The sequence below is a fragment of the Akebia trifoliata genome, chromosome 15 (genome assembly GCF_017979445.1).
Source record: "Akebia trifoliata isolate Shusen 1 chromosome 15, ASM1797944v1, whole genome shotgun sequence".
NCBI classification, from domain to species: domain Eukaryota; kingdom Viridiplantae; phylum Streptophyta; class Magnoliopsida; order Ranunculales; family Lardizabalaceae; genus Akebia; species Akebia trifoliata.
In genome coordinates this window covers 5027823-5055098 of record NC_141389.1, presented here as the reverse complement: position 1 = coordinate 5055098, position 27276 = coordinate 5027823, and the positions used below count along the sequence as shown (strand labels likewise).

The following is a 27276-nucleotide window of genomic DNA, read 5'->3' as shown; positions in this document are numbered from 1 at the left end:
CTATTCCTCAAGGGTGATCAAAAATGTGGTCCAACGTGACATTGACATGCCTATATGCCCATCAAGATAATTTTTAATGACTACTAAGGCACAAAATAAATAAATATTGGTCAAAAATCAAGATCATGACAATAAACTTGTGAAATATTTTAAAATGCAAAGTTTTGGATTGAGTCAACCTTGTTTCACGACGCAACTCAACAAGTTCTAAAACATAAGATTATGAGTTTCTTTAAAGTAACCAACAAAAACATATTTTGAAGGGTTGAGGTTCTCCATCAAATTAACTATGGAAGAGCTAAGAATTCTCAAGAAAAATAAATTGAAAACAAATTAAGAAAAAAAAAAAAAAATTTTGCCGTATATCAACCGTTTGTTTGCTGGAGATTTAGCTTCAATTGTAGATTTAAAGTTAAAATGTCTATATTGAAATTGTTTTATTGTCAATCACATTACACCATGTATTTATGGTCTAGATAATGTTGAGAGTGTTGGAATTTAGAGGGTTGATATAAAATCCTGAGTTTTATTCGTATCTCGAGAAAAAATAAATAGGAAAATTTTGAGAAAATCTTGAAAATGGGACTTAAGAGTAAAACTTTAATATGTTTCTGATAATTTGTAATGGAATCTGACCTCACCATTGAATTCAAAATGATTCAAAAACATACTTTAGCCTATAAGTACACTCAAATGCGAGTCCGAACAGAAAGTTGCAAAATCCTCGATTATCGAGTCGGATCAGGCAAATAATGACTCTTTGCTATAGAAAGAATTGTTAAGATTTGATCATACCATTGGATTCGTAATGAAAAATTATTGAATATGGACTACTTACTTATCATTTTTGGAGACTAGAAAGTTAAATTATCGTCAAAAACGAAAACGACGTCAATTTTAGGGTCTTATTGGGCCAAAAATGTATAATTTTGTTAGAAACAAAATTTATAGAAATTAACTATACCATTAGATCCAAAATGAAAATTTATACAAAATAGAGTATTTGTTCGTTACTTTTGGAGTCCGGACGGTTAAGTTAGTCGAACGAAACAATAGGCAAAATACCGAAATTATCCCAAAATTTTTTATAAATAAATTTTTAAAATTTTGTTTACTATTCATCTTTATTTTGAACAACCCAAAATCAGCCAATAGATTTTTTTTTTAAGTTTTTTCAAATTTTCAAACTCAGATCCATCGCGAACGGACAATCGTTGACTTACGCCGTGGAAAGGAAAAAGGTCCGCAGTCTTAACATCTACAAAATCCAATCAACTTCTTTTCATTTCATCTTCTTTTTCACCTCGTATCATCAAAAATCAGTCATATATATATACAGGGATTTCGTAACTTCGACCTCAGATTTTGCCTGTTTCGGGATCAAGTCGTCCTCCACTGTAGAAGGGAGAAAAGACGAAGGCATCGAGATCTTTGAAACCACCGGACCAAATTCAAAACTTAGCAGCCTCGAAGTTTGGTCTGTCTCAATTTTCATGCCAATCATCTCGATTTCCGTGCACACACTTCGATTCTATCGTACGGAGATAGTAAGGAACTCTTTATTTTTATTAGTAATCATAGATTGTGAAAATTGCATTTAAGATTTTAATGAAAACCTGTAATGTATTTAAAAATATAGAATTCTTTTTGCTATTTCAAATTCATGTAAGAACTTGCATATTTATTATATTTAATTGTATTTTATAACAAATTATACGTGGGTAGAATATTTCACCGAATTTTTTGTTGGCCAGTTGGGTTCTGTGCACTGCTCGGACCCCACGTTGATATAAGTTCTATAATTTTTCAGGTTAATTGATAAAAAAAAATGAAATTTAAGGTTTGAAAAATGATTTAGTATTCAATGAACTCATATTGAGTTGATAAATATCAGAAAGTGAATATCTTGCTCGACAGATTGAAAACTGTGAAAATTGGAAAAAATGGAAAAAGAAGATGAAACAGTAAAATGTAAGAATCACACTTGAAGGGTGATGTCTGCATTTTACATTGTAATGTTGTATGTAGGTTGGTGAAAGGATATTCAGGGATAATGATTGTTGCATGTTTATTTAAATTATGTTAGCGTAAAGGCTCCAAGTTCTGTTATTTATTTTAAGTCGAGTGGCCACAGTTGCATGGTAGGAAACTGGATATCTATTCTCAACATTGTATTGTTAATTCTTTTTTTTGTTTTCAAATGAAAATAATATATATCTAGCTATTTTATGAGCTATTAAAGAGTCTGTGAATGTTTGAAGGGATAATGTATCATATCATCCGGAGTGGTATACTATCCTCGGATGTACGTTAAGGACGACCAAACTCATATGTGGTATGGGACGCATATGAGAGTGGAGTCACAACTGTATTCTGGGTTTATTCCTCTCTATCTTTACCAGTGAACTTGTAATGTAAAGATGATCGTATATGAATGGATTGCATATTTAGGAATCACATGCACACCTGATAGGCATGGACAAAGATGATTAGTCAGTGATCACTAACAATTTATAGTAGTCGAACATTCTGACACATCAAAAAGAGACCCATTGCTTACAGTCATGTCAAACGGTCAACCTGAGCCAGATAAATGATCTCGCAAGTGTGGTAAATAGTGACCAGCCACAAAATCAGAAACTAATATTTTATTATATTGATTCTGAAGGTTCGATTCTTAACCACATGATTAAAATTTTGAAATTAACGTAAGTCCAATGGGAAATATTGAATCCAATTGCACTATAAATCTAAAGTGACCAAGAAGGTGCAAAAGATTAGTCACGGGTCTACCCCTGATTGGGATAGAACATTTGATCAGACAAAATAATTTGACCCTAAGATTGAATCGTTTTGGTACAAAATAGTCTGAATCTTTGAAAGTGAAATCAATTAATCCAATCAATTTGATATGATCAGTTTGATCCATTTGTCGATGGGGCCAATTGATTTACATTTCACATATTGGGTCGGATCGATATTGCGGGTTTAGCTTGAATGGTCTAGATCGGTCCGCCCACTTACCTGATGGTTGGATTGATTAAAGCAACCAGGGAATACCAATAGTCAGTTCGAGTCGTGACCTATAGGAAGGTTCTTAAACTCTAGGTTTACTACATACAATACAATTTATCCAGCCATCCTTGCCCAAGTGCAACTATATACTTCTCAAGCGTACTCAATCAGATAGTATGTGGTGACTTGGTTTGATATACCTTATAGGTGATAATCTAAGACTCCAACTCAAATCTCTGAAGTTAAGAGCAATCAGTTTAATCTCCAATTGATATGTGGCACACAATGCTGAGTAAGGGCACTCTTAAGTCACCTCTCGTCTAGAATAGATGTAGTTTATCTCCCTTGTACCGTAGTACAACGAGGTAGGATCTCGCTTAGGCACTAATTTTAACCAACAAGTGTAGTTAGTGAACTTAGATTTACTTTGATATACCGTATAGGTATGAATCTAAGGTTGGCGATTGGGAGATGTGACTTTGCGGCTTACAATAGGACAAAGGCTCAGGTTGCCCCAGCATAAGTACACCAATATACCTTTTAGTGTCACCTGATCAAACGGTACTGATGCTCTAGTTTTATATACCCTAAGGTACGTGACTGGAGTTGTGGTTTTCATAAATGACATCGTATCTTCGAAGAGACCGGGCCATGCACTAGTGCCACGTTGGTTATAAGGGATATGCAATCATGCAATGCAATAAAAAAAACGTGTTAGTGGTGTGTGTAAAATAGGATGGGGTGTGCCCAGGACATTTTTCAAATAAATAGGCCCATGAACCAGATCACATTATGAAAGTATGGATTTCAAATATTGATCCATAAACAAAAAATATCCACAATTTCAAAAATCAAGACCAAGGCATGCACATCAAAAATATATATTAATCAAGATCATGACATATCAAATAAGCAATCAATCAGGATAGCACAAAAATAATCAATCATCAACCAATCATTGATATAGGCACACCTTTTGAGAAAATAGGCTAACTTGATCAACTCATAAGGTTTCAAATTTTACTAAGGGTCATTAGGCCAATGTGGTTCCTCACATCTATAGTCCAATATCACAGCCTTTTTATTTGATGGGACAAAGCTTAGATCCAAAAATGAGATTCAATTTTAAAACCAATAAACTTATATCAAAGGATTTGAAAATAGATGGCTAAGAAATTCCATCAAAATCCCAAATTTAGAATTAAAATTTTATGATGAAGTATGCAATTATAAAGGATACAATTCTAAGATTTTTGAAAAATGACCAATTTTCACTGGTGGATTTCAATTTTCAAATTGGGAGATCATAGCCATCCACTTTCAACATCGAAGGTTAAGATCAATTTTATTCTTAAAATCTGAGTTTTTTCTACAAAATCTAGAAGACTGCGGCGTTAGATTTCTAATTTGATGTCCCAAGTGGATCCAATGACACCTAGTGAGATTTAATACCTTACTTAGTGAGTCATGATAGCATGACTCATAAGGGAGGTTCCTACCCAAGTTTGTTTGCTGCGTCAAGAACTTCAAGAATAAAATCATGATGCAAATTGCTAACAACACACACTTATTTCTTTTACACATATACCCTTTCTTTTTTTTTAAAGAAAAGTTGATGTCACATGCATTTATTTCTTTGAAAAATGCTGACATGACATAGGATATTTACTGCCAACACTTTTTTTTTTTTTTTTTTTTCTTTCATTTTACTGCTAGCAACACACGACAGCAACAGCACATTTTTTTTTAATGGTGCTGTCAACAACACACAACAGCACTTTTTTTCTTAATGTTGCTGCCAACAACACTTAAACACAACCTCCCTTGGTAACTTGCCCCCAATGGACATTAATGTTCAACGTTGCACATTAAGTATCCATTGCAATAGTAGATATCTTTGTACAGCAAACCTTGAAATTGATAATCCAAAATAGAATCCAACCAATAAAAGTAAAGATAGTTGAAACCATAAATTTTTAGAAATGCCCAAATCTCAAAAAAGTGTGATCTTTAAGGCTATTACACAGAGAGGTGTCTTAAGAAAGGAAAATAAGTAGAGGAGAGACTACAAGATCTACAGACTCTAAAGACATGAAAATCTGAAATACCCCTGTATTTAAATTAAAAAAATTAAAAGAAATGCAGATCATAGAGAGCTTAATTCACTGAAATTCCAGGAGAACTAAAATGGGAAGTGAGAAATAAAAAGAAACGATCCGAGTGCTTTTGGGTTGTTCGCATTCGGTTCGATCCATTCGGTTCCAACTATCTTCAAAACTCATCTTCCTCTCTCTCTCTCTTTCTTTTATCCAAGATTTTGCAATGATGCCCCCTCCATTTTAAAGAAAACGCACCAACCTTCAAGGGGTTGAGTTCAACTCAATCTCGTAACCCCTCTTTTGTGATTTGCAAGATTATTACAAATAGAGCAGTTCAGATCGATTTATTTAACTCAAGATTTGTATCAATTAAAGGGAACAAGATGAGCTCTATGGTTTCTTAGACATTGTCACTCGGAGAATCTGAAAATAAATTCAAATTAACCGAAAGTTCGAAATTCTTTTTTTTTTTTTTTCTGAATCGATTTCAGATTCTGCAACGAAGGAAGATCGTGAAATAAAGAGAGAGAGAGAGATGAAGGAGAGAGACGTTTTTATCTCTTTCTTTGTTGTCCCTTCTTCACACACAGATGAGAAAAATGAGAGAGCAAGAGAAAAAGAGATGAAGGAGAGAACATTTCTCTCTACGCTGCCCCGTCTTTCTTATTTGAGAAGAAGATAGAAAAAGAAAAAAAAAGTATTTTTTTTACTAGAAGCACACCAAGCATACTAGTGTTGATTTTTTTATTTTATTTTATTTTTTTTTGTTTTTTATTTTTTTTTTAAATCCTTTCTTCTTACTCACCAACAACAACACTTAAAAAAAATTCTTGTTTTTTCTTAGATACCATTCATCATGCACAGATTTAGAAAGGGAAGGAAAAACAAAAAACTAACCACGTGTCAAGCACAACAACACCGATTAAAAAAAATTATTTTTATTTTTTTAAAAAACATTTATGGCTCCTCATCCCAACCACCATCATTCCGTCCTTATTTCATTAACCTTTGAAATCTTGAATTATTTAGGGTTATCTAAGTGACTCTTGATTTAATCATAGAAAATAAAATTCCAAAATATCATACTCAAAGTCCAATCAGATGATGCCAAAAAAAGAAAAATAAGAAGAAAAAAAAAAAAGAATAAATAACCACATAAATTAAATTAAATAAAATAACACAAAAACTAGATCTACTTGGCCATGCATCAATATTTGCGACTTTTCAAATTTGATCCTCAAAATCCTCAATGGAGTCGTCATTGAAAACGCATTCAATCCGCAGGGTGTGCGGATCCGCTTTTGATTTTTGAGGTTTGGAATCGCCACCTACTTATTATGGTCTAGGAATCAAATATTGACTCTAACAGATAAAAACGCTAATCTACAAAGAGAACAGGTTCGGGGATCACATTACGAGGTTGGAAGGTGTTAGGCACCAACCCCACCCAGCAAATGCCGGTCTCTATTATTTTTCAAAAAAAGATTACATTGCTAAAAGACCTAAAATAAATAAATTAAATAAATAAATATATCTAGATGATCGCAACGATTTGTTCCCTCAGTACTAGTAGGGAGCGTCCTTGTACGAGTTTCCTTATTTTTCCTCCATCATTGGATTTGCTTCAAATCTCCAAGTTGAAGTGTCTTTTTCTTAGACCTAAGTATTTTTTTTATATCTTTTGATGGATTTCTAGGTGTTTTTGAAGGGTTTCTAGGTGTTTTTTGAGTAAAAGCTTGGGTTTGGATGATAGGTAGGGAGTTATGGCTTCAAAATTAGGGTTTGGAGAAGGCTAAAAAGACTTTTTGACCTATTTTTCCTAGGGTTTTCTTTGACCTCCAAAATTAGGTTGTGAGGGCTCTTATTTATAGAATTTTTTTAGAAGAATTAGGATTTTACTAGGTCTCCTTTCAAATAAGTTGAATTAGGATTTTGACTTAAGTCTTATTTGATTGACTAGGTTTCTTTAGATTAGGGTTTTAATTAAGGTTTTGACTTAAGTCTTATTTGATTTATTAGCTTTCTTTAGATTAAGGTTTAATTGTTACGTATAATAAAAGAATATATTTTTGGTTTTTGGATTACCCCCCTTAATTATGTTTTAATTCTTTAGGCCCCTAGATAGAAAGGTCTTTTAATAAATATTAGGGGACTCCACTTAAATAAGTGGCAACCATCAACGATTTTGCCTGAGGACTTGATTGATTAATTTTCTTGGAATAAATTTTCAATTTAATTTTATTAAGGTTTCACTTTACATTAATTAATATTTTATTTATTAATTTCGAAATTTAAAATTTTTAAAATTGAAAAATTATCGTTTTGCCCCCGGAGAGGACTTTTGAGTTGAGAAGTCGTTTTTCGATGTTTTGGAATCTGTTTTTCGTAAGGAATTCAATGGGATTATCGGTTTGTGTCATTTATGAATTTTTTTGGCATGAAATGATTGTAAACCCTATGAGGGGCATTTTTGTAATTTTATCGAATTTGGGAAAAATTGGCAGAATTGTTTATTTGATTGTATTTTGTTGTTTTATATATTCGAAATGATTTTCCTAAACGTGCAAACCATTTGAACAAGTCTGTAAAATGATAATTTGATCATTTTTTAGTAATTTTTATCGTAAAACTTCTTTTTGTCTGTAAAATGATGATTTCTATGTTTTGGGTCATATTTTCCTAACGTAGCGTGATTTTTATAGTTTTATTTGATTGAGATACCTGATCCGAATTTCTGAAACATATCTAGTAGCAAATATAGCATTGGAACAATCATCCATCATTGGGAACCATCACAATTGGGTTGACGAGTTGGTTAATCAGGCGAGTGCAAAAATGGGGTGTCTACACCAATATGTGTACTTTTCATCATTTTCATCTCTTTTCATATCATCTTTTTTATCTCCTCTTGAGTCAGACCCATTGTGGGTTCTGCTCGAATAGTTGCAGTGACAACTTATGTCTCTCCTTCTCTCGTTGGGATCAACGGTTGAGAACTTCCTTTTTATTTGAAGCGCAATCATCTGTAGTAAGAGGCTAAGGATGACTCGGTGGGAGATCTTGTTGTGTTGGTTGTTGGTCCTCAAAACGTTAACTCAAGTTTCGATTTTGTTCGGCTAAGTCATCCATGTTCTTCTACATTTCCTCTTGCTACTTTCATATGGTTTCTAACATTTCCAAGAGTTGACCATCAATGATTGGTACCATGGGTAGGGGTGCATTGACTTCGTTGGTGAAATCGCCTCGACCCGTTTTCCACCAAATTGGGAATAGGGGTCCTATTGGTAAATTGGGGATTTTTAGGGAATAAGGAGTCGCTACTTAGTTTAGGTCTAGGAATCATAAATGACATTGAAATGGATCGGGTTGGTCCACAAATCAGATAAATGGGTAAGGGGTCAGATTACGGGTTTCGGAAGGTATTAGGCACCGAACCCGCCTAATTGAGATGATCGGTCCCTACTACGATCCAAACTATCTTACGGTCAACGGGTAGACACTAAAGTCAAGATTATGGTCCAATCATCATCACTATCATCATCAAATTATATCGCATGTGCTAAACGAATCTCAAGGCCAATATCCCCCAAATATCGCATAATTCTCGAATTTTGCACAAAATAAAAATATTTGAAAAAGCCTTGATCCCAATCTATGCTCCAAAGTCCACATGGCAATATTTCGATTACAAATCCGTATCCGCAAATAATTTTCCAATTAGTTAAAATAGAAATTTGTGAAAATTTTCTAAATTGGAAAGTTATGAATTGGAACTTCTAAAATGGTACTCTATGAGATTTCTAATTCGGAAATACGAGATTATCCAAATAAGAAAATCACAAATATGATGAATTTTCAAATTAGTAATTGGCAAATATGAATTTTCCAAAAATAGAAAATTATGATCATAAAATTCCCTTGATTTGAAAATTACAAAATCCCAAATTTAGAACATTCCAAAAGTGAACCTGGCGAAAATGAGAATTATGAATATGAAAATTTTCAAATTACGAACACATGGCAAACATTAATAAATTGATTGGTGAATTAATTCCCATATACACAAGAATCAGTGAGTCGACTCACGCCCCTTTTATTGAGACAATTTGACTTTAACTTCCAATGTACCCAAAAATCAGCAAGTAGATTCGTGCATCAATTTTATTAAAAAAAACGATCTTAGAATTCCTATGCACACACAAATCAGTGAGTTGACTCATGTAGTAATTTTATTAAAAAAATCGATTTTAAATATCTTATGTGCACAAAAAAACAGCGATTCAATTAATATCCAAATTAGTGAATCAGTCCAATAGTATCAAACCAATGAGTCAACTCGATAATATCAAAACCAATGAGCCGGTTCACTTACTTGATATGTGAGAATTAATTCAATCAATCCATCAACACCAAAATTAACAAATTAATCCACCAATCTACTCTCCAAATTGATTTGAATTTGAATTTGCAGTTCCATTCATTCACACAATAAATATGTGATTCACCATATCATAAATCAAATTATGTTAAAAAGGAGATTGGTAAATCATCAAATCAAGATCATAATCCAATGGACACAATCATCTGCACATATAGCAAACCCGTTAAATAACACACACAAAAAAAAAAAAGCAAACGAACCTCACCTTGCCTACGGTAAATTAGGCACCTTTATTGAGGTAAAAAAAGAATGTGAAAGCGGTCTCCTAACTGTAGTGGCTGTTGTGATTTCCTTCAGAGTCGCAGATGATTGAGAAAGCTTGAGAGAGGCATCAAAAGATTGGATTGCTGGAAGTCCGTGATGGTATGACACTACGTCATAATGCGCCAAAACTGACTGTCCAAGACAGTTGTTTTTTTTCAAAAACGACTGCCCCTACAGTCGGAAAAAAAGTCGTTTTAAAAGGAGTGGTTTATAAAAAATGACTTTCCTTGACAGTCGAGAAAAAATGACTGTCAGTGACAGTCAGAAAAAACGACGGTCAAAACGACTGTCTTTGAGAGTCAGAAAAAACGACTGTCTTTGACAATAAAAAAAAACGACGGTCTTTAACAGTTGTTTATTTACAATACGACAGTCACTCATTGTTTTTTTTTTAATAAATTGAAATTTTTATTTATTTATAAATTAAAAAATTATTCAATAGCTAAAAAGTGCAAATTGAGGCTGTATCATCATTTCTATTATCCATTTCAATGTCATAATTTTTTTTATTAAAATGAGTGTGAGATCCAATAGAAGACCCTACAATGTCACAACAAATTAATGGGATACGATAATGACTTCCCCTCGATTGTAATAGTTTGGGTATCACTTAATGAAAATGGTTCCATAATAGGTTTAGATTCCTATGGAAGAAATTTGGGAGATAATGCTCTCTGCACTTGTTATCTAATCTCTATCCAACTGCACCCATTATTTCTTCTCAACCTTCTCTTCATCATCTTCTTCAACCTTTGAACGTCGCCCCAATCGCCATTATCCGCATATAAGTTCAACAACAACAAGCAACTCCCTGTACTCTCAAGCTCGAGCTCATACACATTCTTAGCCGCTATTTCTGCAAGTTCAATGTTTCCATGTTTCGAAGCATGGATGCTACTTCTTCCTTGGTGATGCATCCTGACCTGCCTGTATCATACATCTGATGGCCACATAAAAAACATAGTAGATATTTAAGTCATGTAACTCCAAAAGATTTAATACTCAATAATTCTGCAAGGTTCAATAAAATTTATCAATAGATATATAAAGTAGAACATTGATTAAACTCGGCCGTAGGATGGATTGATCAAGAGAAGAGGAAGAACAATGGTCTCAGGACGCTTACTGAGTAACATTCAACAACGAAATGTGGTGCAAATACAATATTAGTGGTGGAAGGTGTAGATGCACGAAATGGCTCTACACTTTCCTTCTCTTTAAGCTCGGGGGACCTGCAAAACAGCCCACTCCGACGATCAAGTTAGCCAAATTGATCAGTGTAAACTTTTTAGAGAAGAAGAATTCGAACCTCTTTTACTCATAGTTTTCTTCCTTATATAGGCGTTCAACTTGATCGTTTTCTGTGCCACCCCCTGAGGTGACTTGGGGTAGTTAGCTTACTCCCTGACATGTCAGCTGCAGGAGTTGGTGCAACTGCCCCATCACCTCTGAGAAAGTCAGAGTTGGCCTGACATGACGTGGGTTGTTAGAGCTGGCTGTCTATTGCTGGCACGCCTGTCAGGCTTGACATACCGACCTAAGGGGCAGTTGCCCGGACCGCTTCACTGGCTGATGGCCTAGCTCCGAGCTTCGAATACAAGCATTCGTCGGGGTTAATAAACCGAGCCACAACCTCAAAATCATTAATCTTGGTCCCTGATCGAGCAACGTGTCCGTGCTCAAGAATTTTCCCCACAATACCCCCTCTCGGGAGCTCGGTCGGAATGATCAGGCACTCGAGAATATTAATAATAAATTAGGAAACTGACACGTGGGTGCCTCTCATTGGGTCTCGGCTAAGATTAATGATATGTTTATGGCGAATCGTCACTTAGCCTTTTCACTTTTCGTGGGCGGCGGTCGGTTGGGTTGTTATCGTAGTGTGCGTCCTGTCTGTTGGTTTAAACGGCGCAATTATTGCACAGAGTACACGTGGCGTCCGGTTAATGGCTCGATTCTTGTGCGAATTTCGAACGGTCATATCGGGTTTTCCAGCAATTAATGCCTCATCATTATGGGCTTAAAAGGCCCCAGCCGTTGATTTCGATCGCGCATCTCGAGGCTTCTCAGGCCTATAAATGTCCCATCCATTTCCCATTTTCATTTTCACCCTCATCTGCCTTGCCGTTACTCTGCCCAATCGTTCTCTCGCCACCCTTCAGTCTTTTTGGACGTTTTCTGATCGTGCCTCCGCTACGCCATCGCCGTGCCATTCTGCTGACCGCTGTTCAGAGACCAGGAGTTACCAACTTCTCTTTTAGAAAGACGCAACGTAGAGGTAATCCGGTCAAGGTCCCTCCTCTCTCCTCTGTCCATTCCCTTTCACCTTCTCTCTTCTAAATGGCCAAGGGGAAAACCTATTCCCCTGTTCGCCCTCCACTGGACACCGTCCGGGATACTTTCGGTGTCCCTAGTGGCGTGCGTCTGTCCTATGTGGACGAGACCTCTGTCCAGCGTGAATGCCCCCCAGGTACCTCGGTGATATACTGGGGGCAGCTGAAGGCTGGCCTTCGAGTTCCCCTTAGTAGGCTAACTCGAGAGGTCCTGAACTTCTTCAGGAGGGCTCCCGGCCAAATGAGCGGGAACTTCTTCCGTCTCATTCAAGCTTTCGAGCTAATGAATGAGAGGCTGGAAGAAGGTCTGCAACTTGGTCTAGCGGACATTAGGGCTCAGTTTGCCCTTAAAAAATGCCCGAGTAGGCCGGGTTTCTTCTATCTTTCCAAGAGGAGAGGGAAGCCGTCCTTGATCGAGCTTCCCGACTTGAATAAGGAATGGTTCTTATTCCCTATTCAGCTGTCCGGGCAGTGGGAGAGTGCTCCCGGGGACGAGCTCCCTCCCTTGACGCACCATTCCTTCAACCCTCATGGTGAGTCTCGTTCTGTTCTTATTATCCAGTTTTTTTTTTTTTAATAGTCTGTATTTACTAGGCTCCTGGAGCTAACTTTTCTCCGCTATGTCCGCAGGTCCTAGCAAGGACAAGTTCTCTGAGGAATCGGTGGTGATAACGCACTTGTTATCGAACCCCGACCTTTTCAGTCACGTTACCGAGCTTCTGCCACCAACACTTCGCCCTTCATCCATGGCTCTCCAGTCCAAGCGTCCTCCACCAGTCCTGGGATCCGATTCCGAGGACGAGGCTATGGAAGTCGCGCCCACCCTACCTACCGAGGCCCCGAGGGTGGGTGGCTTTGCTTTCGAAGAAGAAGGAGAAGAAGAAGATCACCGGCCTCTTCTCAAGAGGCTGAGGAGGGGGCCTCATCCTTCTAGGTCCCCAGCACCAGCGCCGGTGCTGCAACTACCTCCGCCTCCCGCCGCCGACGAAGCAGGCCATCCAGCCGAGCCATCGCACACGTCCTCGGCTGGATCGGCCCGAAGGGAGAATCAGCCTCTTCCTACCCCCTGGATGGTACGCCCATCAGTCAGGGGGAGGCCGGTGTCGGATAGGGACTCGGCCTTATCCGACCCGGCCGTAGCTAGGGCTATTTTCAATGCGTCCGCGCTTCCGCGGGACGTTGAAAAAGTACGCCGCAGTTTTGTTGGTGACTCAGCAAAATTCTGCAACGAAGCGTTCCGAGCTTTGGCTATGGTAAGCTTCTTACTTTACCTCGATATTATTTTTCTGCGTTCGTACACCTCTAACGCTTCTCCTTTTCTTCCTACTAGGCCCAACATGCCATGGCCAAACTTGTCGAGGCTAGCGACACCTCCGCGCAAGACCTCAAGGCGGCGGAGGGCCGCATAGCTCAGCTCCAGGCTGAGAGGGACATGGCTGCGGCCAGCTCCCAGAAGCTCCAACAAAGCTTGGATAGCGCACTATCCGAGCTAGAGCAAAATAAGGACCGCCTGGCTTTGGCAGAGGGGAAGATTTCCTCACTTGAGGAACTAGTCAAAGCGAAGGAGGCGGAGCAAGAGAGAGCTCTTCAAGACCAGCTCAACTCCCTCCAGGCCCAGCTTGACTCCTCGGAGGAGGCCTGGGAAGCGGCCTACAACAAACTGAAGGCCAAGCTGAGGAGAACCGAGGCGGCAGCAAAGAAGCCGGAGGTAATCCCAGAAGTGGTAGCCGCCGTGGTCCCCGACCTTCCCACCGACCATTCGACTACGCCTGCCGAGAGTCAAGCCCCCGATGAAGCCGAAGTCGCGCCCGAAGTAGATACTTAGCTTGTCGTTCGTTCTCTCTTTTTTTTTGTTGGCACCATTTTGTAGCTTTGTGTGTAATCCCGACATATATATAAATGTATATTTTTCGTTGACTCTTGTGCTTCCTTGCTTTCTCTTTTCTGTTGTTTTTTTTTTTGTTAAGGCATATTGCTTAAAAAAGAACAAACGAAATAGCTTACTATATTTAAGCCCTTGGGTTCGTCATTTGTCCAAGACCGACATCTTGTCTCGACCATAAGATTTCTCCATGGACTTGATGCTAGCAAAGAGCCGGGGCTCCGACACCGCACTAGACTTTTTTAGTTTATCTTGGCTCCCGTGTAGGGGCCAAGGCTTTCATTTAATCCAACTCTTCAGTTGGGCTTGGTCCCCGTGGTGGGACCAAGGCTTTTCCTTAGACCAACTCCCCAGTTGGGCTTGGTCCCCGTGGTGGGACCAAGGCTTTCCTCCAAACCAACTCCTCAGTTGGGCTCGGCTCCTATGGAGGGGCCGAGGCTTTTCCTTAGACCAACTCCCCAGTTGGGCTTGGTCCCCGTGGTGGGACCAAGGCTTTCCTCCAAACCAACTCCTCAGTTGGGCTCGGCTCCTATGGAGGGGCCGAGGCTTTTCCTTGAACAGCAGGCATAGGCACAAAGATGGCTTTATTGATAATATTTCTTTAAATTGAATACATTCCATGGTGACTGAATCTCCTCCCCTGCCGGCGTCTTTAAGTAGTACACGCCTGTTTCCCCGACCTTACGCACGATGTATAGGCCTTCCCAGTTACAGCCAAGCTTGCCGCTATTGACTTCCTTGGTGTTAGAAAATACCTTTCGTAGAACCATATCTCCGACTTTAAACCCTCTGGGACGCACCTTCTGGTCATAAGACCTCTTCAACACTTGCTGGTACCGTGCCAATCTTTCTATGACCCTTTCCCGTGTCTCATCCAACCAATCCAAATTTCGTGCCACCAATTCGTCATTGAACTCGGTCTCGGCCACTTGCGTCCTTGTTGTAGGAACCTGTATCTCGGTTGGAATAACGGCTTCCGTTCCGTAGGCTAGTGCGAACGGAGTAAATCCTGTTGCCCTCCTCGCCGTGGTTCGGTACGCCCAGAGGACACTATGTAGCTCGTCCACCCATCTTCCCTTGTGTTCCTCCAGCTTCTTCTTCAAGTTTGCGAGGATTGTCTTATTTGATGCTTCAGCTTGGCCATTTCCCTGTGGATATCTTGGCGACGATTGCAGAGAACGGATTCCGTATTCCTTGAAGTACGATTGCACGCGATTGCCCTTGAACTGAGTTCCATTGTCAGAGATTAGTGCATAAGGGATCCCGAACCGCGTTATGATGTGCTCCCACGTGAATTTGATAACTTCTTCCTCCCGAATCCGTGTAAGGGGAACAGCTTCAACCCACTTAGTAAAGTAATCCGTGGCTACTAGGATGAATAGCTTGCCTCCCTTTCCCCGAGGAAGAGGTCCCACAATGTCCATTCCCCATATCGAGAACGGCCAGGGTGATTTCATAGGATGGAGTTCACTGGCTGGCTGCAGATGCATGGGGGCATGTTTTTGGCATTGATCACAGGTCCTCACATACCTCTTACAGTCTTCCTACATCCTTGGCCAGAAGTAGCCCTGAGTGATAATCTTGTTGGCGAGCGACCGTCCTCCCGAATGATTACCGCAGATTCCCTCGTGGATTTCCGCCATTATGAGCTCAGACTCTTCCTTAGAAAGGCACTTAAGAAGTGGTCCCTCGAAAGACATTCTATACAGCTCCTCCCCAACGAGAGTTTACTTGCCGACCTGTCGAAGCAATTTTTTGGCCTCCCCTCTGTCTGCTGGCAGAACCTCTGAGCGCAGATACTGAGTGAATTCTTCTATCCATCCCGACGTTCTTTCGGCCTGTGCGCACTCCCTCTCTTCATGTTCGATGCTTGCTCTAGGCAGGTATTCCACCGGTAAAGATCGTCCCTCCGTCTCTCCTAGCATTGAGGCAATGTAAGCTAATGAATCTGCATGCCTGTTCTCATCCCTGGGTATCTGGCATATCTCCACTTGGTCGAACTTCTCAATCTCTCGTTTAACTGAGATCAGGTATCTCGCCATGCGCTCATCCTTTGCTTCAAATTTCCCGTTGCATTGGTTGGCTATAAGTTGAGAGTCGGTGCATAGTTTTACCCGGCCGATTTTCAACTCACTTGCCATTCTCAGCCCGTGGATAACTGCCTCGTACTCAGCTTCATTATTTGATGTCCCATACCCGAGTTTGATGACCTTTTCCAATCTATCATTGCTCGGTGTTACAATTACTATTCCCACCCCCGAGCCTGAGTAGTTTGACGATCCATCGACAAAAATTCTCCATCCTGCCTGCTTGTCCCATAGCTCCACTTCTTCCGCCCCTTCGTCTTCATTTTCCAACTCTTCCCAGTTCGGATCCTCAACCGGGAAATCCGCAAGGAAATCTGCCAATACCTGCCCCTTTATTGCTGTCCGGGACTCAAACTGTAAGTCGTACTCCCCGAGGATTACAGCCCACCTCGCCATCCTCCTCGACTTTTCGGATCTGTGCATCATTTCTCTAAACGGGGTGTCCGTCACAACCCGGATGCGGTGGGAAAGGAAGTAAGGCCTGAGCTTGTGCGCCGAGTAAACGAGCGACAATCCCACCTTCTCCGTCCTGGTGTACTTAACCTCCGATACGCCCAATGTCTTGCTGACGTAATAAATAGGATATTCCCGTCCCATTTCAACTTTAAAGAGAACTGAGCTTACCGATGATGGACTGGTCGCCAGATAAATCCCCAGCTCCTCTCCTTCTTCCGGAGAGCTAAGGATCGGTGGCTGCCCCAAATACCTCTTTAGGTCGCTAAAGGCTACCTCGCACTCCGTACCCCATGCAAAATTCTTCTCCTTCTGCAATAACGCGAAGAGCGGGCGGCATCGATCGGACACCCTGAGATAAACCTGTTCAGCGCAGCTATTCTCCCTGCCAACTTCTGCACCTGCTTTTGGTTAGCGGGGCTCGGCATTTCTACCAACGCCCGGATCTGGTCTGGGTTTGCCTCGATACCTCTCCTGGTGATGATGTGCCCGAGGAATTTCCTAGAGGAAACGGCGAAGACACACTTCTTCGGATTCAACTTCATTTTGAAACTCCTCAGCCGATCAAATGTTTGCTTAAGGTCTGCCAGATGGTCTCCCGCTCTCTTGCTTTTTACCAACAGATCGTCGATATATACCTCCACAATCTTCCCGATCAATCCTTCGAACATTTTTGTCACGAGTCTCTGGTAGGTTGCCCCGGTATTTCTCAAACCGAACGGCATAACTTTAAAACAGAACAGCCCTTGCTTGGTAATGAATGATGTTCGTTCCTGGTCTTCCACTGCTAGGGGGATCTGGTTATACCCCGAATATCCGTCCATAAACGACATTCTCTCATGTCCAGCAGTGGCATCGACCAACCTATCAATCCTTGGCAGCGGGAAGCTATCCTTTGGGCACGCCTTATTTAGGTTCGTGAAGTCGATGCACACTCTCACCCTTCCATCCTTCTTCGGCACTGCTACTATGTTCGCTATCCATTCTGGGTACTCTACCTCCCTGATAAACCCGGCCTTCAAAAGCTTTTCGATTTCCTCATTCACCCCCTGCCTGAGGCGCGGCGACAGCCTCCGGGGCTTCTGCCTAATAGGTCGGAAGCTTTCATCAACATTTAACCTATGACACGCCACCGACGGGTCTATCCCAGGCATGTCCTCCAATGACCATGCGAATACATCCTTGTTTGCCCTCAGAAGTTGGAGTAGTGCTGCCCTCTCCTCCTGCAACATCGTGGTACCGACACTAACTATCTGTCCTCCATCGCCCCCGAGATCCACGGCTTCGACTTCCTCAACTGTTACTCGCTGCTCGCGCAGCGGCTGCTTCTGTAATTGCTACAAAGATTCATTAACAGTTGGAGTTACCTTTCTCTTCTTTGGTGGGACGGCCTCGGTGCCTCGGTCTTGCTTCAAAGCCAGGTGAAAACACCTCTGCGCCATCTCCTAATCTCCCCTGATTTCCATTATTCCTTCCTTACCCGGGAAACGAATAACTTGATGATAGGTTGACGGGACTGCTTTCATCTCGTGTATCCATCTCCGGCCCAAGATCGCGTTATAAGCCGAGTCTGCATCTATTACCACAAATCTTGTCATTACCACTTTAGACCCTGCCGAGATCGGGAGTGTGATTTCTCCTACCGAACTGCTAGCGGCACCGTTGAACCCATAGACGAGGGTCGGCGTTGGCTCCAAACTACCTGAAACCCCCATTCTCTTAGCCGCGCTTAGGAAGAGAATGTCCACCGCGCTCCCCGAATCCACAAGTATTCTTCGGAGCTCGACGTTTCCCACTGGGAGCGCGATTACTAACGCGTCCTGATGGGGCCCTGCCGTCCCCCTTAGGTCACTCTCTGTGAATACGATTGCCCGGGGATCTGCTCCGTGGTTTATTGTTCCAACTACCCGTACTCCTGACGCCACACTGTTAACCCCGACCATATGTCGGATCTTTTTTACCTTCTCTCGAATCTCCCGCCTGGACGGCACTTCGGCCCCTAATAATCCTGTGATGGTATGAACTATCCTGCGCTCTTCCGCCTCTCGACGCCCTCCTTTAGCTGGCCTTCTTTGCTCGGGCTTTCGCTCAGCTCTCTCGGTAGTCTCCCCACTTCTCCTTCCTCCCGCGGAAACATAACCTTTGAGCTTCCCTGCTTCGATCATATCCTGGATGATATGGCGCAGCCTGTAGCAGTCCTCAGTAGGGTGATCCTCAGCCTCATGATACTCGCAGAATGGTTTTCCGGGTTTCCCCTTATACCCCCGTGGCGGCTGAACGAAATCGGGCTCCCTCCTTATGTGCCTCAGTATTACGGATAGTTTTTCGTTGAGCGGGGTATACACTCGGCCTCTTTTCCACCACGACTGCTCGTTCGAATCTCTCCGCCTTTTCTTACTTCCTTCCACTCCGGGGTGGGTCGGTACCTTTGAAGCGTCTACTCCTCTTTCGCTGTTAGCCACTGTCTGGGTGCTTCTTCTTTTGCCCTTCACAGATTCTTCCACCAGGATGTACTTTTCCACCTTCGCATACAAATCTTCTAGACGAGTAGGATCAGACTTGATCAAGGACTCATGCAACCGTGTTCCCGGGATCACCGCAGCGATGCACGCCGCGCATGCTGTGGCCTCGTCCATGCCCTCTACGTCCAGGGCTCTCGTTCGAAAACGGGTTACGAACGACCTAATACTCTCCCCGGGCTCCTGTCGAAGGTTAAATAGAGTGTTAACTCCGACCTTCTTCCTTCGCAGGTGCACGAACTGCCCAACGAACGTTTCTTCCAGCTCGGAAAAGTTCGTAATGGACCCAGCTGGTAAGGCTTGGAACCACATCATGGCCCCGAGCCTCAAGGTTGACGGAAACAGCTTGCAGAGCAATGGATCATCATTTTGGTACAGCACCATTTGACTTCTGTAGTGCAGTATATGGTCCATGGGATCTCGCGTCCCGTCATAAGTTTCAAACTTTGGCATGTGGAACGACCTGGGTGGTTCTGACTTCATTATCGCCTGCGAGAATGGTGTCCCTTTGAGTTCTCGAATTGCGTTCCGTACCTTTTGCGCGGGATCCTTTCCTCGCGCGAATTCCTCATCCCTCCTTTTGAGCATCTCCTCCACTTCCTTCCTCGTCATGGTTTCTTTAACTTCGGAGCTTCCCTGCTACGTTTTTACTGCTGCTGAATCTTCAGTCCAATCTACCTCCGTTCTTGCCGCCCGAACAGGATGGCCGCTACTCTGCTCTGCCCCTGGGCCTTCCTCGGTCTCCGCACGCTCGCCTAACCTTTGCCTGAGCTCTTCGTTTTCCTTTCTTATTTTCACTATCTCATCATTTTGTTTCTCCAACCCCCTGCGCATTTCCTCTCTCATCTCTGTGAGTAAGTTGTACATTGCTAGCATTGGATCCGGCGCATTTGGGGGCGAGTCTGCTGGTAGTGGATTTGATGGCTCTCCACGATTTTCGCCTCTAGCTCTTCCCATATTGGTCATTTTTCTCCTTGTAAGTTTCCCACGGACGGCGCCAAATTGTAGATGCACGAAATGGCTCTACACTTTCCTTCTCTTTAAGCTCGGGGGACCTGCAAAACAGCCCACTCCGACGATCAAGTTAGCCAAATTGATCAGTGTAATCTTTTTAGAGAAGAAGAATTCGAACCTCTTTTACTCATAGTTTTCTTCCTTATATAGGCGTTCAACTTGATCGTTTTCTATGCCACCCCCTGAGGTGACTTGGGGTAGTTAGCTTACTCCCTGACATGTCAGCTGCAGGAGTTGGTGCAACTGCCCCATCACCTCTGAGAAAGTCAGAGTTGGCCTGACATGACGTGGGTTGTTAGAACTGGCTGTCTATTGCTGGCACGCCTGTCAGGCTTGACATATCGACCTAAGGGGCAGTTGCCCGGACCGCTTCACTGGCTGATGGCCTAGCTCCGAGCTTCGAATACAAGCATTCGTCGGGGTTAATAAACCGAGCCACAACCTCAAAATCATTAATCTTGGTCCCTGATCGAGCCACGTGTCTGTGCTCAAGAATTTTCCCCACAGAAGGCCTTAGATCTTCATATTGGCTATAGTTGGCCTCAAAACCTGAGATTCAAGATTATACATATTATGTGAAGTGAAACCATATTCACAATCAAGGCATTTGGTTTTTTGTGAGAATAGAGGAAAACCTGTGACACAGCTTATCAGATCTGAGAGTAAAATAACAATGTAAGCTAGATTCTAACTTATGGACTCCCACAGTCCCACTTGCAAAAACATATTTAAGCCTCTTAGAAAGACACTACTTTAAAAATGAAATAAGTAACATAAACGAAACATTTATAGGTAACCTGTTGGTAATTTCTTCATCAACTCCAATGCAAAAGAAGGCCCTGATAATGCAATAAAAGGTTGACAAGGGTTCCCTAGTGATTGAGGTATAATCTGAGACATCATCCTCAATGTATTTTGTTCTAAATCCTTACTAAGAGATATGAATGGCAAGTTTGAGTCAATGTTTTCTGAAAGGCCTTCAAGAAATGATGAACTGAACTGCATCAAGATAAACTAGGTTAACATAATTAAATTTCTTGAATACCTGCACAGGGGCTGCATGTAGGCAAAAATCAGCACCCAGCAATGCAGTCTTTGCATCAGTTGTAGCAACAAAATTTTCTGGTAATATGTGATCTGGGAAGTATTTGCTGAAAAAGTGGAAAAGAAAGAAAATGTAAAATGGATGATAGATGGATTCCAAAAACCTTTGATCAAACATTACAAACACAAATGAGAGTAGTTATTTAGTAATTTGCAAGCGTGGTCTCCCTGATAGCAAATTCTCATGTATTATGGAAATTTATTTATTTATTTAAATGTATCATATATGGGGAGCACATCCTCACATTCACTTAGTCCTGCACCATTTTAAGGTAAAACATTACATACACAGTTCCAAGTCTGCTTGCGTTGAAAACTCGGAAAGGACAACAAGAGCCAGAGTTACCCCACCAAGTGACTCAAGAAAAAATTCCACAGCTTTCCCCTTGTCCCAGTTAATAACAGGTCGGACCTCTAAAACCTTTCAACAGAGAAAACAAAGCTTAATATCCAAACCAATATCAAAATTGACAACCACAGTAATGCCAAATGAAGGGGGGAAATAATATGAAGTAGAAGACAATCTTCAAGTTGTTAAGTAAAATACCTTCCGCCCATGAGTTAATGGCAGATGTGGTTAGTCTTTAAGAATGTCATGAACACACTATGCTACGGTAGTCCAATTCTGATAGGTACACCATGAAACACAAAAATAAATAAGTTCAACTTGAAAGCTACACATAAGCTGCAATGCAGGATTCAATATGAACAGTCTAATTCAGTTGTAGAGATCAAAGCAGCCATTTTACCTTCCAGATATTGTCACCTTCAAAACTAAAATTGAAAAACTATATAAAAATACAAACGATTAGACACATCTATCAAACTATTCTTTAAGTAAAGTAAAAGATGAAAAAACTATTCCAGATATTGTCACCTTCCAAACTAAAATTAGCTACTAGCTAAACATTTAAAAAAAATAAAAAATAAAAAACTTATAATAAATTGGTTAATTCCCATGAACCTACAAAGTTATGAATGCATGAGGGAAATGATTAAAAAAAGAATTGGTATTTCTTTGTTAACATAAGCATCATAGAGAAAGTAAAACCTATAAAGAGATGAGGTATATCTCAATATTTCTATGGGGTGGGGTAATCGACCACAACAAATACTTATTAGAATCACTGAACCATGTGAGTCAGTAGGTCCACTTTAACACAAAAGAGAGCAGTATTTCGTATATGGTTTAACCACATCATACCTTGATTAGGTCGAAGAAGATTCAATATTGAAGACAAGCCAACGAAAAAGCATTCAACACCTATTTTTAGCTATTAGACAAGCTTACACAGTAATAAAGCATTAGAACCTCTATATATCACTATCCATTTCATTAAAATACACATCTTAAGACATTGTATGCAGCTCAAACTATTTTTCAACAAATAAGCATTGACAAACTAGTTATTGCATCAAGGTATCTTGACAATAAATTTACATCAATGAATGAATCTCATGTACAATGGATAACAGAAGTATTACTGAAGAAAATGTACCAAAACAGGTGAGTTTGCATTTGTAAAAAATTAGTCCAACTACAATTCCAATGTAGCCTCACACACAAACAGTCTAATTCAGATATTTGGAAGGTACAATATATGCCACTAATTTCTTTAGTATGCTTGATAAGGAATCATTCCATGAGCTCATAATTTGGTGAGGATCATGAATGAGATCCTTGAAGGCAAGCAAGGAGAGTCGATCAATTTCATTCCCTAAGGTGCTAGATTTGGCCAATCCTATTGGTAAACCAATGCACAAGAAAATGAGGGAATGTAGAAGAAAGAAATGAAGTACACTCATCATGGCCAACAATGTAATTAAGCTCTCCAGTGAGTGGTTTGCGAGGTTATCTTTGTGAGTGAACTATATATAGAAAAAAAAAAAAAAAAAGGTGAATAGTGAGTCTAGCAGGGATAACGCTGAAGTAACATTAAAATGTTCATTGTGGGGTTACATTTCTGACGTAGATAGAGTGTCAGAATCATAGATGATTTTCATCGAGATTCGAGTCGGAAGCGGATCATCTGTAGTAACTTTTCCTGTAGAGCCACTGTAACACTTATGGACGGTTATCAAAATGCCACGTAAGCACATAGAAAACTTACACTGCTGACATTTGTTGAAAATTGGAGATTTAGTGACCGTCCATTTTCAATGGGTTGGATCATGTTAAAAAACAGTTTTTTTCAAATTCTTTTTGAAAATCAGATCTAAACCATTGATACAATTGGGCTCTAGTGTTTTGTGTCCCCGTGATATTACAATCTCTTAACTGTAGACATAGTGCTACAGGGGCATTACAGGAAAAGTTGCTGCAGAGCATCCACTTCCCTCCACGTTTTGATTAATTTTTGAGATACTATTCCAATATATTCAAATTGGTACCAGTCTCTTGACCTCAGTCTTCTCATATAGACTAATAGAAAATGATTTCAGAATCCTTTAATTTTTTTTTTTTTCCAAAACTAGTCATAATGGTGATGGAAATGATGATGATGATGATGACAACAACTATGTTGATGATTATGGCATTGAGATCATTTTGATGAGAGCATTTACGTCATTCTTCATTAGTCTTCAAGAGAATACCAAGGTCAAGGAGGATATGCAATCAATTTCAATAATAGAAGGATGTATCTCAAACATTGTGTTTTTGTTAACTTGTGCCCGAAGGGCACACGTTAAAGTACAATAAATACACTTTGGAAATAAGCATATGGGGGTATTTTGATAATAAATAAAAAAATTAGCTATATTTTCGGCACAAAATACAAATTTCTCAAGTGTATTTATTACACTTTAAAGGCACACGTTAACAAGACTTCAAACATTAATGAAAATCAAATATCAAAAGTCAAAGATATAACATTAATTCCAAAATTGATGGGGTCAAGGGTCATTTAAAGACATGGGTTTCACCAAAATTTTAGCCTCAATCATGGGCTAAGACACCGTGTGATACTAAAAGAGGAGAACTTTTGTTCACATCACTTGGACAACTGGCTCATTTTGTGGTTATAGTCATAGTCATCAAATTGAGTTGTAGGCTCTAGCTCGTTGACTCTTTTGTGAGTTTTCTTCGCCGACTATATCGCTAGTATTTGTTCTAAAGTATTGCCCCAAACGAGGGGTTGTTTATTCTCTTTTGTTGAATAGGCACACATGGTGTCCCACGTTTTGTGAAATTTTACATCAATTTGCTTCCCCTCTTTTTAAAGCTTCGCTCTGACTAAGGTCCCTATTTTCTACATGACTTAAGGTGATGAACACCCAAGCTCTAAAGGTAGATGCCTTTCCTATCATTCTCATTATGTCCTACTTCCCGTATGAATGCACGCGGCTTGGTATGTGGTTGACGTGGTAAGGGCACAGAACCACACATTTTTTTTTCCTGTGAAAAAGATCCATGGTTTTGTTCTTTTACCATGTCAGTTGCGTACCAGAATCACCTGCATTCATCAATATTCAATTTCAAATTATGTTTTTATTATCAGGTTGAAAAGTCAAGAGACTCATACCTCATGTTATAGGTATGTCTCAATATCTAAGGCGTGGGAGTGGGGTTTCGACCCTGAAATATTCACCAAAGTCCGGAGGGGGCACTTTTCATGTGAAGTGGGTGGTTTTCAAGTCTTCCGTCCAATGCCAAGTTGATTGCGATAGGGCTAGACTTCCGTCCACACCACTTGGACAATTCATTGTGTGGAGAATAATGAACAATTTCGAAATATCATTTTTTAATGATATGTTTGAGTGGCTCCTACTCTATGTTTTAGAATTTTCTGTCGTAGAAGATCGGTTAGATCGACTCAATTAATGAATTTCAAGTTGTTTTGGGTTTGAGTGAGTCATACTCTATGTTTTAGAATATTCTATCATCCAAGATTGGTTGGGTCGACTCAGTTAATGAATTTCAAGTTGTTTTGTCCCACAAAATCATTTGAACCAATTTTTCAAGCCAACTCGGAGTAATTGCCAATTTTTTTGAAAAAAAAAAAAAGTCATATAATTTGAAAGAAAAAATGACAATGAAAATTTGACACCTTGGTCCATCGAATTTTATGAAATTCAATAGTCTTGGACCGTTGAATATGAGTTTTTTCCATGTTGTGTATGCCAACACATTAATAATTAATTTGACATTAAAATAAATATATTTTTACAAGGTCAAATACCTTTTGATCATGAAATTGGCCAAATAATTAAAAAAAAAAAAAAAAAGATGTCTAGGGTAAACAAAGATTTGTTGTCTCGAGTTTTATGTGCTAAGCCCATGAACCAATGGTAGCCGCTACATGTATTAAAAAAATAACAAATAAAATCCGAGCACTTCAACATTTCAGAAATTTCCTCCCGTAATTTTCTCTTCACTAACCAATAACCCTTGTTTTTTCTATACACGTCAAGTCATATATGCCATTGGTTCATCAACTTAGCACAGAAAATTCAAAACAACAAATCTCTGTTCTTCAAGGGTGACCAAAAATGTGTTCCAACATGTCATGACGTGCCTAAATGCCCATCAAGATAATTTTTAATAGCTACCAAGGCACAAAATAAATAAATATTGGCCAAAAATCAAGGTCATGACAATAAACTTGTTAAATATTTTAAAATAATTATTAATATTTTAAAATGCAAAGTTATATTTATTTACTTTTTGAAAAACATAAAAAATAATAGATAACTTTAACCATGAGAGTAGCTCAATGGAAATTTTGGATCAATAAGTGGTGAGAGTCTGTAGGTTGTGAGTTCGATAGCAAGTATGAGTTCTTGGAATGGTTATGTCCATTTATGTGAATTTCAAGGGGCTACAAGTAGTCATCGGCATCAAAGGGTGATAATGTTGCAATGGTCCTAAGGAGTATAAATCTAATGAATGACACCTTTCAAGGTGAAATCCCCCTGTTCCAGTCAATCAGTCCCTCTGTTCCAACCTCAGAAAGCTCTGTTTTGGGAGTCTTTCATCTCTCACCATGCTTTCTCTAGCACAAAATCACTACCTCAAAAAAGTTAAAATTCGGTTACGCTAAATTCGACGGCTGTGGCCACTCGTTTATTTTTTGTTGGCCCAAAGCCCACGTCCAGGCCAGTAAAATAGAACCTCCTCTCCTCTCCTCGCTCAATCTCTCCCCTCTCTCTCTCTCTCTCTCTCTTTATCGCTCTCTGTTCTCTCGCTCTCTCACTTTCTTCTATTAATCAAATCGTTGATCTTCTTCTTTGACAAGAGTCATCCTCAAATTGAAGAACGTAAGCTCAAATCCTTTATATTTTCTTCTCAGTCAAATATTTTCGAAGCTCAAACTGTTGATCTGTTCAAAACCCCTAAGAAATGAAGCTTGCTCTCGTCAACCCCCCGAACAAACTACTCCAGGTCTCAAAAACCCTATGAATTGCGTCTAATCGTTGATCTCAAAAACCCTAAGTTGCTTTGGTTGAAAACCCTAAGAACTGAGCTCTCAGGTGAGTTTTTTTTTCCAATATTTTTTAGGCTTCTTATTTTTTCCGTAATTTGTTATTTTGTTTCTATTTTATCTCCCATTTTTTAGATTTATGTCATTTTGTTGAGTGTCAAAGATTCAACTTGATTTGAATTGGATTCATCAATTTAACTAGAAAATTGGATTTGATATGTGGATCTTCTCTGCTCTTGGAATCATTACATGTTAGTTTATTTCTAGGAAAATCTTTTGCATTGTAGAAAACCTTACCAATCAATTAATTTAGGTTATCAACATCTCAGTCAGTTTTTCTTATATTAATTTAGGTTATGGCTTTCAAATTTGTTCACATTCGTGTTGGTGTCTTAGTTCAGTGATAGAATTGAATGAAGGAACATGATTCATTCAATTTATTTGTAATATTTTGATTATGTGGTTGTATTATTTTCAACTCATCTATTTTTTATATTTTAATTATCAATTTTTTTTATCTTGGATTATTTATGTGCTCGTTGGAGATAAGGTAGAATTTTTTGAGTCATGTTGTGTAGTGTGTTCTACTAAACCAATTTGAACAACAATTAATGATAAAGAATGAAACCTAGAGACCATAAT

At 39.9% G+C, this 27276-nt stretch overlaps 2 long non-coding RNA genes across 4 annotated transcripts in view; one reads left to right on the top strand and one right to left on the bottom strand.

Moving 5' to 3' along the window:
* Positions 1–27276, top strand: part of LOC147384043 (uncharacterized) — a 134241-nt gene that overhangs the window by 71456 nt on the left and 35509 nt on the right. The window lies entirely within an intron of this gene.
* On the bottom strand, positions 20614–22126 carry LOC147384045 (uncharacterized). Its single transcript, XR_015172880.1, has 3 exons — positions 21759–22126; positions 21153–21632; positions 20614–20656 (listed from the first exon to the last, which is right to left on the bottom strand). It is a non-coding gene; the product is annotated as an uncharacterized LOC147384045 (long non-coding RNA).